Genomic DNA, 20,064 nt, shown 5'->3' with positions numbered 1-20,064 from the left:
GGTCATGGCGTGTTGCTTAGAATGGTCGATCCTATGGCTTCCCAGAATAATGACCTTTCATCCTGGGACACCTGTATATATAGATATCTCTGTACTTAGCTAACCACTACTTCCTGAAGACGTGTGGGAGAGTGAAGGTTTTGACTTCGGAACTAGATGAATGTGAGTGGTCAGCTTCACTCCCTGGCCGCTTTAACCAAGGGGAAAGAGCCCCAGGTACCCAATGGATAGGAGGCAGTGTGGGGTCCATGGCCGGTGTGGACGACATGAAGAGAGAAAAAAAAAACAAATCAATGTCCAACGAAGAGAATGCTCGGCAAGCTATGGACAGAATTTGTTGATCTCGGACAGTACACTGTTCAGTTGGGGACACTGAACTTCAGTGTAGCGGCAAGGATAAGAGTCGTCCGCAGATCGGGCTGACGTTTTCGGCTTGCACAGTACATGCGGGCAGTCCTGGCTTAATTGCTTCACCATCAATACGATAGACCAGCACTGTTTGTCTTTCTTCAGGTCACAACTGTTCACTTTGATGTCAGAGGAGGCAACTGGCTCTCAGCCCCGCATTAAGCTACCTGCTGTTGTGGCCTGTCGTCTATTTGCGCTAGCAAGGTCCCTGACCTGTCTCCTACCTGCGACTAACGAGCATCGGAAGGTACGTTCGAATATTCAAAATTGTCAAGTGAATATCTTTATAGTGGCTGGCCGTCACGGGCCACACACAACTCGCGAACAATACGTTGCACACGCCCTCTTCCAAGTAGCTAACATATATGATCCAAATTTTGTTCAAACATTTGTATTTTTCAAAAAATTACAACACTCCTCCTTAAAACTAGTTCATCCACACCCGTATTTATTTACTTGTGGTTTAACGGCCATGTCAGTATCAATGCTCTACAGCGTCTAATGGTATGACAATAACAGACAATAAACAGGAAAGGATTTGGAAGAAGGCGGTCATTGCCTAATGTTGGGTACTAACATGGAAGGTGCCTACAGGGACTAACAAACATCGCAAGAAACCTGTGAGAAGAGAGAGCATCCGGACCTAGAGATGAACCCAGGACCTTTTGAGTATTGAGCAGGAATGCCTAGCACAGGACACCAACATTCTGTGCCGCGGTAGTACATGTAAGAGGGTAAGGAATGGATTACTCTGGCTCAGACACACACACACCCGTAAAACGTGACAATATTTTTAATTTATATTGATCATTTATGCGTGTTATTCATGGGAGATGGCATTGAACGTTGGCTTTGACACATAATTAGATAATATTTCGGTCTGGAAAAAAAATACGGGGCAAAGAAGGGGAAGTTAATAGTGCGAAATCTTATATAACAGAATATGATAATTCGAGTTGAATTCTGAACGGATATTCCGCCAGTTCTGACAGTTCTCAAGACACTTACAGGAGGGACTTCCCCTTACGGTGCAAACGTCACAGGTTTTTAACTAACATGGCGCCATGGTTAGTAATTCGAGAGGGAAAAAGAAGAGGAAGGCGGGTCAAAGTAATGGCTAAGCATTCGTCACAGATAACAAATGAGAATCGTAAAGGAGCCTCAATAATGAACGTCGCGAGGCAATCGAGCCAGTAATTCCACCTCAATCTTCTGGGGTCATTCTCTGTTCAGTCACGTGGTCCCTAAAATTGTCCCATCTCACAGGGCTTAACAAGCACACTTGTTCACATCCCCCTGACACCTAATGTCCTCTTACGTAACAGTGGAAATGGCTGCTGGCCTCGTGTGATTACTGAAGGCTGTGTTCACGCGTGGCAACCGAAATGCTCATTGTCACACTGAGTATGAGCCTGCTTCACAGCCTTGTTTATACTGTCGCCAGAATGAGCCTGACTGTAGCAGGGGTTTGGATTCATTTAACATTTACAAATCGTAGGTACAAGTAACCATAGCGCTCTCGCTAATTCACACACGCTGTAGTTCACTGCATCACGCACTAAGTATTCGCAGTCGTTGTTTGGTAACAGCTTTCAACGCCGCAGATCCTTCAATTTCCGTGTTCACGACTTCAAGCCCTCGCTGGCTGTCGCCTATCTCACTACAGCTCCCGAGCTGAACTAATTTGCTTCCAATTGATGAACTCAGTAAGTCTTGGTGTCGAGCCCCAGACCAGATATTAATTATTACCGTTTGACAGTTACGGTCCTGTTTCTGTGGGGCGCCTTCTCTGACGAGAGGACGGGTCTGTCTTTTGTATATGCTGCTGGCCCTTGCCAGGGCAGTCTTACTCGGGTCCGAGTACCTTGGGAATCGCGACCATATTTTACTGTCTCAGAATTGAGACTTCCCTTTTCGTCGCCTCCTACGACTCGTAGGGTCACGGTGGAGGTATTCGACCCCGCCTCCACACGCGAATTTCACAGCTGTTAATTGTTACGTATTATAAGAATACAGTCCGTACCTCACAGGAAACACATTACGTCACCGCTACAGAGACCAACCGGTTAATGCTGTTTGGGGAAACAGCCGCTGTTTACTGTGAGAACCATACGGAACACATAAATACACTGTGTGGGCAGAATGAAGAGTTTCAATGTGTTAATGCAGATGGTATGTATAGTAACCACTGGGCTTTAAAGGGTAAAAGTATCTGTTAAATGCATTCATTATATATTTATATGATTTTCGTTTCGAAGTTGGGTGGGAGTCCCACTTTTGTGAGTGGTTCAGGCCCTGGGAGTGCATACTCACACACCTGTCTGCCGTGTGGACTGCTTTCGGTGAGGACATTACAGACAGCAGCAGTGAGATGTTTGCGCCCCAGATGATGGACCGAGAGCGGTCACGTACCCCTTTTATCGCCATACCTGCAACTCGCAGTGCCTCTGTGATGCGCGGCGCAGTTTCATTGCTTATATTTGGAAAACTACGCTGACTCGCGCGGTGGAGCTTCCCTGGGCTTTTCTTTTAAATAAATTTATATACAAGAATGGCCTAAGCAACGACCACCTGGCCCTCTGCAGCAGTCTTAAGGCGCGCCCACATTACTCGTGCTCGTGCTCGTGTGACTCGCTATGCTCGCGAGTAACGTGGACGATATGACAAGTCACGAGACAAGCAAATTTTTAATTTAAAAACTACAGCCAATAAATTAAAATACGACTACAGCCTATACACACTACGAGTAAATATACGGATCCTCACGCGCCGAAGCCTAGCGAGCAACTGAAGTAGTGTGGACGAAGATTTACGAGCACAAGTAAAGGCCAGACGAGTCTCCCGACGAGCAGGAGCACGAGTAATGTGGACGCACCTTTATGAACATCTATCACAGCGGTCACCCCACAATTTTTTAATATATCTCTTTAACTTAACTCTAAGTGTATAATGTTATTATTTTGTATATTTGCTTCTTTTTCTTTTTTAAAAGAAATTTACGAATTGTTTATATAGTAACAGACGCCCTGCAAAAATCTCTTTTCTTCTCGCTTTAAGAGCTCTGTGACTGACTTTGGGTATTATTTTTTACCCTTCTCTGACAGAATGTCCATCTGTGTTGCCCTTAGGTCCCCGTACCGTTTGCAGCCCAACGCCACATTCACATTCGGCCGTGGTCACAAGTTAAATCTGTTTAGGCTTGCTTTAAGACTGAGTGACCCGCTCTCATACGGTTCATTTTTATCTCACGGAACCAGGGAGACACTGACGTGCGCGACATCTGGGTGTTTTCACCACGAAACGCTAAAACGTGCGGCTCTTGTTTCGATTTCAGTAGTCTTGTGAGTGGGATTGCTTATTTCACGACGCTCAGTATCTGAACTACACAGCGTCGAGTTGTGAGATAACTGATGAAAGGAACAGTGCAGTCGGTATAGCGGCTGGCTACGGGCTGGACGACCGAGTGGTCAGAGTTCGAGTCCCGGTGGCGTCAAGAATTCTCTCTTCTCCACAGCGTCCAGACCGTCTCTTGGGTCCACCCGACATCCTATCCAATGTGTACTGGGGGCTCTGTCCCCGGGACGTGAAGCTGACCACTCACCTCCAACTAGTGCCGAGATCAAGAAAATGTGGATCTATACACCCACTCCCCCATGCGTAAGCACAGGGACAACTTTACCTTTATGGACGGAAGTGGTCGTGGCGGAATCTAGATACCATCCCAGCATTTGCCTGCAGGTGGTGAGAGAAATTATGGAGAATCATCAGGATTCGAATCGAGTACCTCCCTCTAAAATAACACGTTCCATTCTTTGTAGCATGCACCTGCTGATCTGTACGAGACTGGAGACTTGCTCACGCACAACGTACGCCATCGCCCCAAGGCCAGTCCCTCCCTCAGCCTGCCATGTCACGTGCTGCAACATTCACATCCCCGACAAATGTTCCGCTGAGTACACAGATGCACTCTACCGGAGCGCAACCAACCCTTTCACGGGATCGAGTGCAGCCATACTGTGACATCTATCGGCACAGCACAAAACCAGAACAGATATCTCCATCTCCCTCCACGACCAATTAGCAGAATTTTTTAAGCAGCACGTGAAAATTTACAGTAAACATCATTAAAGTTGTCCCTGTGCGTAAGTAGCACGACATGAGTGCGTGGAGGTACAGCTCCACACATTTCCAATCTCGGCACTTGACAGACAAAAATTCGCTTCACGCTCCGGCCACTGTGGGACAGTAGGTTTGATGGGTCCCGCAACCGGTCTAAATGCTCTGACAAGAAAAATCACTATCCATTCCGGGAACTGCACCTTCCTCGTGGGTCATACAGTCCACAAACTGGTCACTGTTCTTACCGAGCTACCCCAGCTCTATGTTCATATGAGCGCATATTGTGACATTACGTCTGAAGGCCGGAGTGGTGAAAAGACGTCCATTGTTAGGAAACGGCTAGGTAAACACGGACAATTGCACGCATTCTTGTCCCCACCGCGAGATGGAGGTGAGTGGTAAACAGCCCCCGGTGCCCATTGGGTAAGTGGCTGGGCGGTCGCAGAACCGGTCTGGACGCTGTGGACACGAGAAATTTCATTTTCCTGTCAGTAATCGAACCCCGATTTCTCGTTATTCCAATCCACAGACCGTTGCTATAGTGACCATGTTATCCGGAGTGAAGTTTCCACCCGTTACCTCCAGCATATGAAGCAGGGTTGTTACCGATTTGACTGCATCCCTTAAATAGCGACACCTGCTGCTCAACAGTTAATTCCCTGGGACCGAACCTGCGTCCCGGCAAATGGCTTAGAAGTATGACGCACTGCACGGCCGGAGAATCGAGTACAGAAGAACATTGCACACGCTCGTAATGCGCTTATCGACATTTCCCTGAAGATACGAGACATGCAGCGCTGTTTAGGAGGCCCAATTCATGCGTCAATGGCGGTACATTTGACCGCGACAACTTCTATTTAAGTTTCGTGGTCCTATACACAGTTGGTAGTACTCCTTGGACGGGGGATCAGACCGTTGCAAGACACCTACACACAAAACAACACAGAATAAATGCAAACACACATCGATGCCTCTAGTGGGATTCGAACCCACGTTAGAGCGGGCGAAGACAGTTCATGTTCTAGAGCTTCGAAATAATACGTAAAAGCAGAGAAGACTCTTATAATAATGAATAACTACCAAACCGAGCACTGTGACCGGCACAACATCGATACACATCACGCGGTGAGTGAATCAAACTACAGAGGGCCGAAAGATAAACTGAATGCTATATACGTTGCACAGTAGGTACCTTCCTTCACTACCAGAGTGTTAGAAGGCCCACTGTCGTAATCAATATAAACATTATAAAACTTTTCAGTTTCCACTTAATGACGAAGTCTTTTACGATGTTCCCACTATCCGTTTCCTGGAAACGGATTTTAACACAGGAACTATAATTTTCACGCTGCGGATATCACTGTACTACAGCACACATCAAGTCTCAAACCATTACAATACGATAAGTTTCCACAGGCCGACTTCTAATTATTCTTCAACTACTAACTTCCCGTTGCCATCTCCTGCCGATAACTGAACTCTCACTCCGTTGTAGTCCGTTGTACGGCACTGCATTCCCATTCTCTTGACTCTATTTTCCTTTCAAACTGACACGAACATTGAAGCACAGAAAACACAGCTTTTCTTTTGTTGTAGTGACGTCTTGCCACGCAATTGCTCAGAAAACAGTCTCGGCGCGGACCACATACAATAAATATTTCATCGCGTATTGTTACAGCCGTGTGTTTACAGCTCCGTTTCCTAGCAGTGGATCCATACATCACAGTATTATTTCCTTAGGTTTTCATTTCAACAAGGCCGTATGCCTTCAAATGTCAAGATGTTTACTAAAAATGTGCTAATTTGATAATTTATGATGTCAGAGAACCGTCACACGTGCATCCATTGCTGACGACGACTTAATAAAATATGTTTCCGCGGCAACGAATACAAACACAAGAACAGAGGCATTGTTGAGTTAGGGGGTAAAACAACTCTGAGCGGTCGATTGTCAGTTGTCGCAAGGAGATTGCCAGGAGAAGTTAGTAGATGAAGAATTACAAGTTAGCCTGTGAGAGCTTAGTGTGTGATTAATTGTACGTATAAGAAGTCAATAAATCCAATCATCCAAACCAAATTACGTGTTAAAGTTATGGTGAACCCCCATGAATATGTGACAATATTACTGAAAGTCCTATACCACAGCTTTTCAAATTCAATGCTAATTAACCGATCAGGAAATCACATCACAGTTGGGGACATTCTGAAACTCATACATAAAATTCAATTCAGTTCTTTATTATTTATGTGCCGAGTCAACAGCCGCAAGGCCAATTACAGACAGAGCACAGTGCAGATGGAAGTAATTACATTATGGAGAAACTTATTAAAGTCAAATACAAATTACAGTTAAGTACTTGGAAGAAACAATATTGAAGGAAAGTAAACAAACAAACAAATAAATGATAATTATAACAGTAGTAATAATTTCATTATCATTAAACTAAGTGTTATTAAGAATTGAGTAATGAAACATAAATATTTAATTAAGAAATGAATAGTATAGATTTTCAGAGGATCATAATAATAATTCATTTTGTTTTATTGGACATGCAAATACTAAAAATACTAACAGTTATACTACGATTGTGTACCCAAAAGAAACCAAACTAATTTTTTTGTGGGCAGAGCTTTTGTAGTACCGCGTTTTGTTCCTGGCTCCGAATACGTCAACCTCCCTGCAGACATTAGCAGCTGCTGCGCATCTAGCAGAAGGACAATTTTTAAATAAGGAGCAAACTTTGAACAATGCAAAATCTCTGATATACCGAGCAGGAACTCGGAGACCAACAATTTCCAGGACAGAAGGGCAGAATTTTGAGCCAAAATAAACTTGAATAAGAAAGAGAGCATCAAGGCGATGTCTAGTAGTACGTAAAGTGTGCAATTTTAACTCATCAAGAGCAAGATAATAATTTTAATGAACATGAGGAAAGAAACGTTTAAAACAAAGGGCCGCAAACCTCTGCTGGATGCGTTCCAGCTTGTTGGCATATTCAAGCTTAGACCTAACTAATGCAGTGTACAATCTGAACATACAGTCTAGCGAAGAGAAGCTGAAGGTAATGTTACGAACTAGACCCAACAGTTTCGCACATTGAGAAAAAATGCAATTGACCTGCTCATGGAAATATAGCTTAGCATCAATAAACACTCCCAGGTCTTTTACAGAATCGGTCCGGGCTACTGACGTTTGAAAAAGTTTATAATCGTAGATAAGTAAGTTGGTTTTCCTGGAGAAGGATATAACTTTAGTTTTACTGGTGTTGAGTTTCATACAGTTAGCAATGCACCAACCTTGTACAGAGTTAATGTCAGGCTGAAGTAGATAGCAGTCATGAGGGGAACTAATGGCTCAGTAAATTTTAACGTCATCAGCAAAAAGCAGACACTTAGAATGGGCAACTGCATGACACATGTCATTAATAAACAAATTGAAGAGAAGGGGTCCCAAGACAGATCCCTGAGGTACACCGGAGAGAACTTCAAAAGGTGAGGAAAGAACACCAGAAACACGGACCTGGGATTTCCGGTTGGATAGGTAAATGCGAAACTAGCTTACATATCCACCAGAAAGCCCAATAACACTAAGCTTGTGAAGAAGAAGAGAATGTGGGACAAGGTCGAATGCATTGCTCAAATCAAAATAAATTGCATTAGCTTGCCTCTGAAAGCCAACTAGAGGGGATATAAAATCAACGTAAGTCACCAAATTGGTGCTTGTGGATTTTGTTTTTGAGAAGCCGTGCTGATAAGGCCTAATTTTTTATTTTACATAATGGGAAACATGTTCATGAACAATAAATTCGAATACTTCAGAAAAATTACTCGGTAAGGATATAGGCCTGTAGTTACTAACAGAGGTGCTTTTGCCTTTCTTGAGAACAGGGGCAATTGCTGCTTGCTTCCATAGGGAGGGAAAGTAATGCTGAGATAAACTTAGACTAAAGATATGTTTCAGAATAGGTACAAATATATCAGTACAACCCTTAATAATGAATATAAATAATAAATATTTTAAAAATACTGTACTAAGATTATTGTCACTTAAAATGACTTTATACTCTTTCTGCAGCAGTAAATGCATTGGAACTCAAAATTAATATTTGTATGCTTAGGGAATCCGCCGTCAGAAACAAGATTTCGAACGTCTGACACCACAGAAGATGAATATTCAACGACACCAAGAGGGACAGTTTGAAGGATATCAGACATCCAAAGACGGAATCTCACATACAAGATGCTTTCGTGCGAATACCAGAAAGCCTAAAGATAATTTGAGGCTTGGGGGAGAACTCGAAAGACCTCGACCTCAAGAATATGGCTCGAGTGTTCGAGCTAATATCATTAAGCACCCAGATAACCTCAGACTGGAAGGTTGTTTTCATCGACCACAGCCCCAAGAACTAAGACAGGCACAAAGAGCTGAGGTCAAGAAACCAAAAGACAATCTGAGGTCGGAAGGAAAATTCGAAAGGACCCCTAGTTCAAGGGATGACTGCATTCCCAAGAAAGGGGACCCTTATGAAACTAAAAGACCTACTAATAATCTTCGCCTTGAAGGACCGTTTCAAGTGACTTCAAGTTCAAAAGATGACTACCAATTTAATAGATGTGACAGGGCCCAACTTAAAAGACCACAAGATAACCTCAGACCGGAAGGAAAGTTTGAGGGAATTTCACACACTAAGGACGATATCAAACCCATACGTCTTGATCGTCTTCTTATCAGGAATCCAAGAGACAACTTTAGATTTCGGACACAATTTGAAGGAAAGCCCATATACAGGAACGGTTTGCAACCCACAAGAGGTTTCCATGAAGATATCAGGAAGCTTAATAACAATTTGACACCCAAGGGAGAACTCGACAGACCTATTGCCCAGCAGTACTGCCCGGTCGATCGAAATGACATTATTAGACACACAAATAACCTTAGATTCGAAAGCGATTCTTATCGACCCCAGCCCAAAGAGATAGGAGGAAGAGAGGGACGCGATTTCAACAAACCCAGAGATAACCTGAGGTCAGTTGGAGAATTCGAAGGAACATCATCAAGGGATGACTTCATTCCTACGAGAGACGACCGTGCCGAAATTAGGAAACCCGCTGATAACCTTAGATTGGAAGGTGGTTTTCTTCGACCACAGCCCCAACAGCTACGACCAGCACAAAGAGCTGAGGTCAAGAAACCAAAAGACAATCTGAGGCCGGAAGGAAAATTCGAAGGGACCCCTAGTTCAAGGGATGACTACATTCCCAAGAAAGGGGACCCTTACGAAACTAAAAGACCTACTGATAATCTTCGCATTGAAGGGCCGTTTCAAGTGACTTCAAGTTCAAAAGTTGACTTCCAATTTAATAGATGTGACAGGACCCAAATTAAAAGACCGCAAGATAACCTCAGACCGGAAGGAAAGTCTGAGAGAATTTCACAGACTAAGGACGATTTCAAACCCATACGTCTTGATCGTCTTCTTATCAGGAATCCAAGAGACTTTAGACTTCGGAGACAATTTGAAGGAAAGCCCATACACAGAAACGGTTTGCAACCCACAAGAGTTTTCCATGAATATATCAGGAATCTTAATAACAATTTGACATCAGAGGGAGAATTCGAGGGACCTGTTCCCCAGTAGTACTGCACGGTTGGTTGAGCCGATATAGGCACACAGACAACCTTCAATTGGAGGGCCACTATGATTGACCCCCCCCCGACCATAAGCGGGTTTCACGCAGATACCAGAAAGCCTGAAAGTAATATGAGACCTGATGGAGAATTCGGAAGACCTCGGCCTCAGCACTACGGCCCAGGTGATGAAGATAAGAAACCTGAAATGTCATCAAAACAGAATGACATTTTTTATTCCTGTCAACAGCTACTATTTCTGGTATTCCATCAGGTTTCCTTAATCTCTCCTTCCAGTCTTAGATTATCTTGGGGTCTTGTAACATCAGCACTATCAACTCTAATAGGTTCATAATCTCCTATTTATCTTGAAGATCCTTCGAGTTGCTGTTCAGGCCAGATGTTATCAACAGGCTTCTTAATCACCATTTATGTATCATTCATATTTTATCACTACTTAAGTTTATATCATATGAATCCATAAGTTCCAATCCTTGTGTTGCCGTAGGCTGACAGAAGGTCCGACAATTCCCTTCGCATCTTCACCCTGACAATCTCGTAGATGGTCTTCTTACAAATTCTCCCTTCTTGGTGCGATCGCTGTCCTGATCTACACCCTCCGATTACGTCCTTGGTTGTCACCTTTTCCGTCTGGCATCCGAAGGTTCCCTGGGGACTTTCCTTCTTGAAGACATTTCTCCAACGTCGGGCCACTGTCGCGCGACGGGATGTCTTCCTGCAGGTGGCAGCCAGCTTCATCCGAGATTCATAGTCTCCTCGGGTCCAGTTTTTCTGACGATTTTCCTTTGACGCCATGCCACTGTTGCATGGCGGTACACCTTCCTGCGAACGACGGCCAATTTATTCTGGGGGTCCGCAATTTTTCCGTGTCGAATTTTCTTTTGTCGCTTGTTTCGGTTCCTGCGCCTTTTCTTCTTCGGTTCTCCGACCGGCATTACTTCGGCTCCTTCTGCCGGTAACTGTCGTAGTTCTGCTGCCTCAGGTTTCCTGTGCACTGAGGCCGGCTTTTCATCTTCTGGACGTACCTCCATTTCTCGGCAGGCCATCGTCTCTCCGACCTGTATTATTTCGGGGACCTCTTCTTCTTGTGCCGTGCTTGCTTGGGTTCCTCTTTTTCCCGCGGCAGTCTTTTCTCGCCAGGCGGCCATCTTGACTCTGATCGCTTCAATTTTACTTTGGACTGACTCGTCCAACTCTGACGGCATAGATCACATTTCGGCCTTAATTTCTTCCTTGTCGGCCTTCCTATCGGCAGCCGCCTTTTCTTGATTGGCGTCTAATTTGGCCATTAGCTCTACTTTGTCTGTCTTCCTATCGATCGCCGCCTTTTCTTGATTGGCGTCTAATTTGGCCATAAAACTTCATTGTCTCTTTGTCTCTTGGCCTCCATTTCGTCATTCTCTTTCTTCCTATTGGCCTCTGTCTTTTCGTGTTTGTCTCTCATTTCCTTCAGTAGAAGTTCCATCATCTGTTGCATCTCCATGTTGTAGCAGTAAAATATTCGATGCACAATAATTCAATTATATGTCGAGGCGTGTTTAAGTTCGTAAAACAATTCTGACACCAGTGTAACATGTTTAGTTACTGAAGACGCCGTTCGGATTGTTAATTGGTTTATTCAACAACCTACAAGTAACGGCTACAACTATTTATAACACAGTTGCGGGGTTTAACCCTTTATAACCTTAATCGCAATAATCTCTTTACACTGTTGCGGGGTTTCACGATTTATAACCCTATTCGCAAATCAATTCACTCTGTCTTCAGTAGTCTACACGTATTCACAGTACGGGAGCTATACAAGTGTCACTGAGTTACACACTCCCAATTAATTCTGTTATCACGAACTGTCTCTGATTATCACACATTCACTCGTTCACTTCTGACTGAACTGTTTTCGGCCGCTGATACACTTTAACTGACTGTGAATAGCCTTCGCTGCTCCTTGTGTAGCCTCGTTCCGGACAACACAGAAAACGGCCACGTAATAGGCACCATTGTTGTGTGGTGCCGTGTTGTTAGCAACGCTTACCGGAGTTGTTTACTGCTGCCTAGCAACCGCGGTATAACTTTATGACGTCACCGCTGTTGACTCGCGTTGCATAGCTACCAGGTAGCTGGGCCTCGGCTAACTTCGGCTCCGCTCGGCGTGCCAGCTCCAGGGGGGGCGTCCAGCTAACTCGACACGTCACAATATGTTAAAATATGTATAACTGATGTTCATGTAATTATATCTGCTTCCACAGAATCTGATGTTTATGAATTCAATAAACTTACGTAAATTACAACTTTCCTTTATTTTAATTCTTTTGGGAATCTTTGTGGGGGCAATGGGCGGCTGCTGCATAAGGCTGACAAACCCACAGCCATCTACACGTATGAGCAGAGTGTCCAGAAAATTTCCTTCCTCGTTTGCAAATTTAGTCATTTTAGATTTGAAAGAACAATTTCGGAAGCGATTTGCTGATTTGGATTCCAGTGCTCAGGAAATCACATTGTTTCAAAATCCGTTTGACTGTGATGCTGCAGATGTCCCAAGTCAAATTCAAATGGAAATTATTGAACTTCAGGATAATTATCATATTAAAGACAAATACAAGGAAGGAAAATTGATCGAATTTTATAAATTTCTGAACTCTGGGCAATTTCCAAATTTAAAGAAATTTGCTTGTAAATTTATCTCCATTTTTGGGACGGCATATCTGTGTGAACAAACTTTTTTCCCAGATGAAGTACATCAAGTCGAAATACAGGGCAAATTTATCCGATGAACATTTAAAGTCGCTACTTGTGATTAGCGTTTCAAAGTTTGAACCTCAATTTAATCAGATTTTAAGAATGCAAAAAGAGTTCCATCATTCACATTGTTTTTTTTAATTCGTGATGAAAATATGATAATTTGCTGCTACTGTGTACTTTGTATTTAGTTTATGAAATTCTGTGCTTTCAATAAAACTCATATACCTAGAGTTATTAATTTATCATTTTATCCGGCCTGTTGGAAAGTGCTGAATTATCTAATGTGGCCCACGGTTCGAAAAGTTTGGAGATCCCAGGCATAAAGCAAGAGATTTCAGCATTTTAAGACAAAAGGCCACATTCACCCTTCCTTTTCACGCCATGAATTGCCACGTTATCAATCCTCATAATTTAGCGATACTTTAATACAATTTCATAAAAATGCCATTACATACCCCACAAGAGTTCACATATTACTCAATAATTTTCATAAACAAATTCATTGATTTGTCAATGTTAATGCTCCAGATAGGGACAAAGTTTGGAGACCCCAGCCCTAGAGCATTCAGGATAGATGAATATTGATATATTCATTACAACATTATCAGTGCGTGCTATCAATATATTTCCTTATTTTTCTCAAATTATTTTAAAAATCCATGTATGGGACATGCCTGGCTCCCCTCAACCCCCCTGGTTCCCATGCTTACCATCATGACGGAGTACAAATATCCTATCATTATTCCATTACACGGCCAGACTTTACACTCACCTTCAGTTGTCGCCAGTGACTTCAACCGGTGCTGAACAGCACGTAGTAACCTGATTGCCAAGTGTACAGCTACAGAAAGTGCACGCCATATTGGTTTCAGTCTGTGTATTTATAATGTAACAAAGTGCATACCGTCCAAAACTTAACAACAAACTGCACGATTAGAACTAATGTCACATCTTCCACTCTTGCATGCATGAACACGAGTGTCTTCTGTTTGTAGGTCCACGCCTTCGTGGAAGTTCGGTTTCATTCGTCACTCATCGTACTACGTCACAAGATAAGTTAAAAAAGTAAAGTTATCCCTTGGAGGCCCACAGGGTTGTGAGATGTCGAGGCTCCCACATTTTCTAGAGAGTCGGCTCACAGATGGCGGTAAGGTTGTCAGCCTTACGCCCCGGCCGCCCTTTACCCCCAGGATGATTCCTGGTGCTAATTTCTGTTAGAGGCTGAGTCGACCCCAAGGCCATAGTTCAGCTGGAAGGATTAGGTCAATTGAAAAATCCAATGACCTCGTAAGATGGGCGGATAATATTAAAATTGACCTAAGAGAAACAAGATAGGGATGAGGAGTAGATTCATCAGTCTAAGATCAGCGTCCAGCAGGGGCTGTTGTGGATGGGAATTTCCTGATTTAAGCAACTGCTGACTTCTTAAGAATGATTCAGTTGAAGAAAGTGAGTTTGTGTGTTCAGCTTGGTACTACATGAAGACGGAACTCCTGGGGATCTCCGTTAGACGTGTAACAACCCCCAGTACCCGTTGGACAGAAGGCTACGTGGGTCTCAGTGCCGGTCTTCTTGTTGTGAGGAAGAGAACAATCGATTGCCCCTGTTAGGAATCAATCTCCAACTCCGTCATCCAGCCCATAGCCTAGTCACTACACCCATTGGGCTATTCCCGCTAACAGCAGCAATGCACTTTTTGGGAAAGGCCGTGTCTGGGGTTGCTAACAAGTACAAAGGGCAGCTGAATACTTTAGGGGTTGGTACAGAAGGGAATTCTCTTAGGCAACGAATAGACTTGGTACGGGCGTCGAAAATGTTAAAAATTGTTCTGAAATGTGACGCTGTTTAATCATATTTCGGAATCACACGAAAATTACTATCTTGTAGGCTGTGACGCCGTGTTGTCCGATAGATCTTTACCGAACTTTAAGAAGAACGCGTTCTCTCCACCTCCTGGACAGACGACCACACACTGGCTGTCTTGACTGCAGTCATCTGAACTATTCGCCAGTCCCTCCCGGTGCCGGCTGGGACAGTACCTTCAAACAAATCACAACCACTTACTTTCAGATCCTTTAGAATTCGTGATTAGCACAACATCCTATCATTAGACCCTAAGTAACATATGCAGTTAAGATATTCACAAATACACCAAGAACTGCCAACCTTCTCCCCGCAAAGATATCCATTGGTGATAATTTCAAACCGTGGCCATCTTCCACTCTGCATCGCTGCTGGTGATTTGCCTCGATCATCAGACTCAAGACGGCGAATGCTTATCATCGGAATTCAGCTACCGAGAAGCTTTACTCAGCGGTAAATCTATTATGTTCGAAACACTCCATTTACTGAGCATTAAATCATGTGGTATATGGGTTCAAGTCTCGGGTTGTATTCGTGGCATTTGGTTTCGGAGGAGGCAGTTTCTGAAACATTTAAACAGAGGAAATTCACAGGGCGTGCTGGATGTTGAATTTGGTTACCTCGAAATTATTTCAAATCATCACTTCTGTAAATACGAATGAGAGTCAGTAAACAGGTCACAAACGGAAGTGAAACAGCTGTAATGGACGTAACAGGTTTTCTGTGTGTCACTAGGCGGCAGCACAGTCCAGCGTCATGACAGTTTAGGTAGTTAAGGCTATGGGAAAAGAGATTTGTGTAAGGCGTGTGACTTCGTAAACAAAATTCCTAAATTTATTTAAAAAAGAAAAACAAATGTACAAAATATTAATAGTACACTCTTTAAGTTAAAGAGTTATATTCAGAAATCGCGGGGTGACCGCTGTGATAGATGTTTATAAGAATGTGCTGCAGAGGGCCGGGTGGGCGTTGCCTAGGCCTTTTTCCTACATGAACTCCGGGGCCTGTACTCCGCTAGCGAACTATACCGACCGAGCGACCGCCGCTTGTCGAAGTTAGTGCCAACTTTAGCGGATAGAGGGTTTCGTGTGGTCAGCGCAACGAATCCTCACGGCCGTTAATTTCGTTTTTCTAGACCGGAGCCGCTACACTTTCATTCAACTAGCTCCTCAATTATCTTCGCGATGCTGAGTGGACCCCGTTCCAGACCACTACTTCTCAGAAAATCTGGTAGCGCCGGGAATCAAACCCGGGACCCCTGGATCTATAGCCAACAACTCTGACCACTAGATTACAGAGGCGGTCAATTTATCTACATACAATTATTTCTCAAAATAAAAAAGTCTAGGAAGCAGACGTGCATTCGCATGTTCAGAGGCTGGTTTCAGTAGTCAAAATGTCGACCGTGCTTGAGCGTATACTACTGAAGAGCAGATTTCTATTATGTTTTAGTGGTCAAAACGACTCGGTGCAAAGGATATTCATTAAGAAATGTTTCCTGCTGACGGTGAGTAGTGTTTCTCTCGTAAAGCGGTTCGCAACTGGATCGAGAAATTCTCTCAGGGACGTTCGAAAGCCGCAGATGATGAGGTGGCTGAGACAACAGTCAAAAGACTTCTTTGCTGCGTGGTTCGACGCACTGGTAAGGCGATGGGACAATTGTAACAATGTTGGTGGAGCATACGTCGAGTAATAAATGTTTTATCCCCAGGTTCGAATATCACACGTTGTGTTTTATACATTCGCGACCTATTTACTGACTCTCCTTCGCATATCCCGTTTGGCCAAGGAATGATGCACTGCCCTAATTGATAATTTTAAACTAATAGATTTATCCACTCAAATATGTGGTCACCCGGAGGAGGTCAAGATTGGTTTTAAAGAAATTATCTGATTACACCGGTACGTCACAGCATTCTTGGTTTCCGAAATTTTTGGGGCATCCTGTGTCAAAATTTCCCGACTGTAAAAAGAAAAAGCAAAAGATGAAAGTAAAGTTTTCCCTATTCTTAACTGATTAAACACTAAACTATGAAGACGTATGGGAGAATGGACTCAATCTCATCAGACGGTGGCGAGTGGTCAGCTTCACGCCCGGCTGTATTAACCCCCGGTACCCACCGGATAGGAGATTGTGTGGGCCCCAGAGCCGGTCTGCATGATTTCCATTTTTATGTTGGCAAGTGACACTAAAATCAAACCACAATCACGCCCTTTTTACATGCATTTCAAGAACACCTGCTAATTTCGTGTCCGTCCGGATATACCAGCACCAAAAATGCCTGACCGATACTGATCAAATTTGGTACGGCAGACCTATACAAGATATTGCGTATATATTTATTTCAGTATAGTCTGTTTCACTGGAAAGAAGAGCTTCATAACCTGTACTTCCTTGTTTTCAATTTTAAGGAGGTGTGATCAGTTTTCCGCAGATAAACGTGGGTCCTTCCGACCCCCCTTTCGTTCCTCTCTCTCTCTCTATTCAAATTATATCCCCTTTTTTTAATTATGGTGTTGCAGTCACTGTAACAGTTATTTCAACTTCCGGCGTGCACCGTTCTTTGTTTCACCCGCTCGCCATGGTGAGGCACGGGTCGTGAGCGGAGACCTGAAACAAAAGAAACAAACAAAAAAAAACGTATAAAACAAATGAACTTCTGTAAGAACAGCAACAGACACAAACTTGAATTAGAAAAACGAACCTTACCTCTCCTCTTGGTTTCATATTTATGGTGACTCTTCTGTAAGTCCGTTCTTCATGTAAACGTGCGTTTACTGATTCGAAGCGCATTTCAATAACCAGATCACGGAAGGCGGAAAACTTGAGTGTACCATCTGTTTACTGCAGTTATCCGTGCTAAAGCGGACAACTCAATGAAACTGAAAGATACACACAACTGTAAGCCATCTGGTGTAAGGAATGGAAACCAAAGACATAAAGATGTCAAAACTTGCATTTCCAATCCAATGATCAGTAAAAATCGTCAAAATAATATATATCGACAACTTCCGCCGGAAACGCAAAGTGCCCTTAAGTGCCAAAGTGCCAATTCGGAAATCAAACAAGAACACATAAATGTGATTAAATCGACGAAATTAATTGTGACACGAAAATAATTCGTCATAATAAGAAACCCGTTAGTGTCACGTGTCTTGTGGCAGGGATAACCTGCTCTGACGCATCCAGTGTATGACAGTGCATTTGTTTTTTCGGGCGCAAATTAAATGCCATATCAATAACGTTGCAATTTATGCAAAACCCTGACTCCGACGGCAACCCGCGAATTTTATTGATACGTGAAATATAAATGTCACAGACTCGAGCTGTTTTCTGGATAAGCAGTAACGTACATTAATCGATTACTTTATACGAATCGCGTCTTCACTGGAAAAAAAAAATCTATGTCTTCTCTAAACGCTGAAGCTGGGGCACATTTACCGACCTACCTTCCGCAGGCCTAAGTGACGACAGTCGGTGTTTTGTCCAACGCTGAAGCTGGAGCACACTCACCTTGTGCGTTTCCTCGCTATATCATTTTATACATTGAAACAACAGCTCATAAACACACACAAACATGACATGTCACTTCATATATGTACATATATACACACATACTCTGTACAATCGTATAGATTCAGTCACTTATCTCTCACAACTGAAGTGAAAGGTGGGTCAAACAAAATTAGGTTTTGTTTTACTGAATCTCTGACCCTCCAGTGCGAGTTATTCATAGGCAGAGACCGTTAAAGTTCTTTTTACCTCTCTCCCTCTCGCACTGATCTCATTTCGTGCCGACCGAGCCCTGTCACCCTGTGCCACAAAAAAACACACACAGAAATACTTAAAACTAAACGAGCGTCCGTTCAGCCGGCAGAAGGCTGAACGGACACAAAACCTAAATTCACGTCGCCTAACCAAAAATCCTATCGGGGGCACCTAACGGGGAGGGCGGGAGGACAAGACCTTACAAAGTAAGTAAAAGAAAATATCAAATGCACAGGGTGTCCAACTCAACCTTAACCTAAGCCCTGAGTCACTGCGGGTACCGCATCAAACAGGAGTTTCCTTACAAAGGTACTGCTTTATCGTTGCAGCCTGGGGCCGGACTGTCTTGATAAGACCAATCCTGCTATGATGGACCCGATCTAACGCGAGTACCCAACCCCATCCTCCTGCGGATGGGCCCTCAATCGCTAAAGGTTGCGTACGGCACTGTTTTGGTTTTAACGATACCGTTTGTGCGGAGCTCCTCTTGCCACGGTCCCCGCTTCGAAGTCTTCGTCGGACAGGCGCTGTCATTTCCATGGAGCGTTGCAGCCGTTGACAAAATATCACAACACTGTACCACACAACACAACACAACACAGAGCTGTTGCGATCACCCGCACTTGATTACGTGACACTACTAATAATTGCCTTCGCTTGCCTACGTCTCCATAAATCCGCCATAATAAGAGTTCTTATTCGCTCAAGTAAACACGTGACCAAAATATTGAAGCCACATCATACGAAACTTGCGAACCACACACTGCCAACCGGCTTTAAAAGTGATCATTTGAAATTAACAGACTGCAGAAGATTGCTACACTTGATAGCCTATGATGCAGGTGTCATCCCTAATTTATTGGGATACCGTAATGCGACTGGGGCACTCAATTTATGTTTGGAGGTGTTCTCCGCTCTAGAAAACCGAGATTAACGGCCGTGGGGATTCGTTGCGCTGACCACGCGACACCATCTATCCGCTAAAGTTGGCACTAACTTCGCCGACAAGCGGCGGTCGCTCGGTCAGTATAGTTCGTTTGCGGACTAACAGCCCACGGAGTTTTTTAAGGTGTTCTAGACTTTAAACGTTGTAGTGATAAGGTGCTAGTGTAGCATTGCGCCTGTTCAGCACGCGAAAACCTTTCATAGCAAAGTTATGGAAAAGCGCTGGGCTTTACTCATAACACGAGAAGAAAAATATTGTGTGTGTGTGTGTGTGTGTGTGTGTGTGTGTGTGTGTGTGTGTGTGTGTCGAAGTAAACTCGTCTGGTCTCACCTCAATATAATAAGAACTTATCAGATATCCGTAAACTCTGTAAATTCTGTACTGAATTAATTTGATATCCTTCTGAAATATGCTAGAATGAAACACATAATAAATAAAATAAATAATATATCATTTACTAATTTAGATACATTATGTAGGCTACTCTTTATATATTAAGTGGCCCATCTATATAACCTTTCGTTTTATTCCTTCGTTCGAGGCAGATTGAAATAATTTGCAGACAAAGCA

General features: G+C 43.4%; 1 protein-coding gene across 1 annotated transcript in view; it reads right to left on the bottom strand.

Annotated features, from left to right (window-relative positions):
- LOC111861806 overlaps positions 1-19,501 on the bottom strand; it is a 322,342-nt gene extending 302,841 nt beyond the window's left edge. Inside the window, exon 1 of the mRNA XM_023846679.2 lies at positions 19,017-19,501. The gene's annotated coding sequence lies outside the window, so the exon portion shown is untranslated. The remainder of the gene's footprint in view (positions 1-19,016) is intronic.
- Positions 19,502-20,064: the final 563 nt, after the last annotated feature.

This window comes from Cryptotermes secundus, unplaced genomic scaffold (genome assembly GCF_002891405.2).
Source record: "Cryptotermes secundus unplaced genomic scaffold, Csec_1.0 scaffold620, whole genome shotgun sequence".
Classification (NCBI taxonomy): Eukaryota; Metazoa; Arthropoda; class Insecta; order Blattodea; family Kalotermitidae; genus Cryptotermes; species Cryptotermes secundus.
The sequence above is the reverse complement of the archived record's forward strand: the minus strand, read 5'-3'. Positions and strand labels throughout refer to the sequence as shown.